Source organism: Penaeus monodon, chromosome 30 (genome assembly GCF_015228065.2).
Source record: "Penaeus monodon isolate SGIC_2016 chromosome 30, NSTDA_Pmon_1, whole genome shotgun sequence".
Classification (NCBI taxonomy): domain Eukaryota; kingdom Metazoa; phylum Arthropoda; class Malacostraca; order Decapoda; family Penaeidae; genus Penaeus; species Penaeus monodon.
Window position 1 is genome coordinate 10,665,470 of NC_051415.1, and position 326 is coordinate 10,665,795.

The window sequence follows — 326 nt, forward strand, 5'->3', positions numbered from 1 at the left end:
GTTTTTATCCCCTTCCCTATTTCCACTTCCATCACTTTTCGCTTCCTCTCCCCTTTTTTTATATTTTTCCTGTTCTTTATTCTGTGATCTGTATTTTTGTCCGCTACTTTTTTCCCAAATAATATCATAGAAATACATATATATGTGACCTGCACTTCTTTCTTTTTCCTTATAGTAAAACTTACACATAATTTTTCGTAATATACAAAGAGTTTCCTTCATTAAGTCTTACTTTTATCCGTCTTCCTCTTTTTTTTTCCTTATTGTAATTAAGATAAGTGGTACAGTGCAGCTCTTATCGTGACACAGACTAGAATAACACCGAA

The 326-nt window shown here is 32.2% G+C and overlaps 1 protein-coding gene across 1 annotated transcript in view; it reads right to left on the reverse strand.

Annotated features, from left to right (window-relative positions):
• The window catches only part of LOC119592512 (insulin gene enhancer protein ISL-1-like), a gene marked incomplete in the record, with an annotated part of 47,762 nt that overhangs the window by 5,615 nt on the left and 41,821 nt on the right, over nucleotides 1-326 (reverse strand).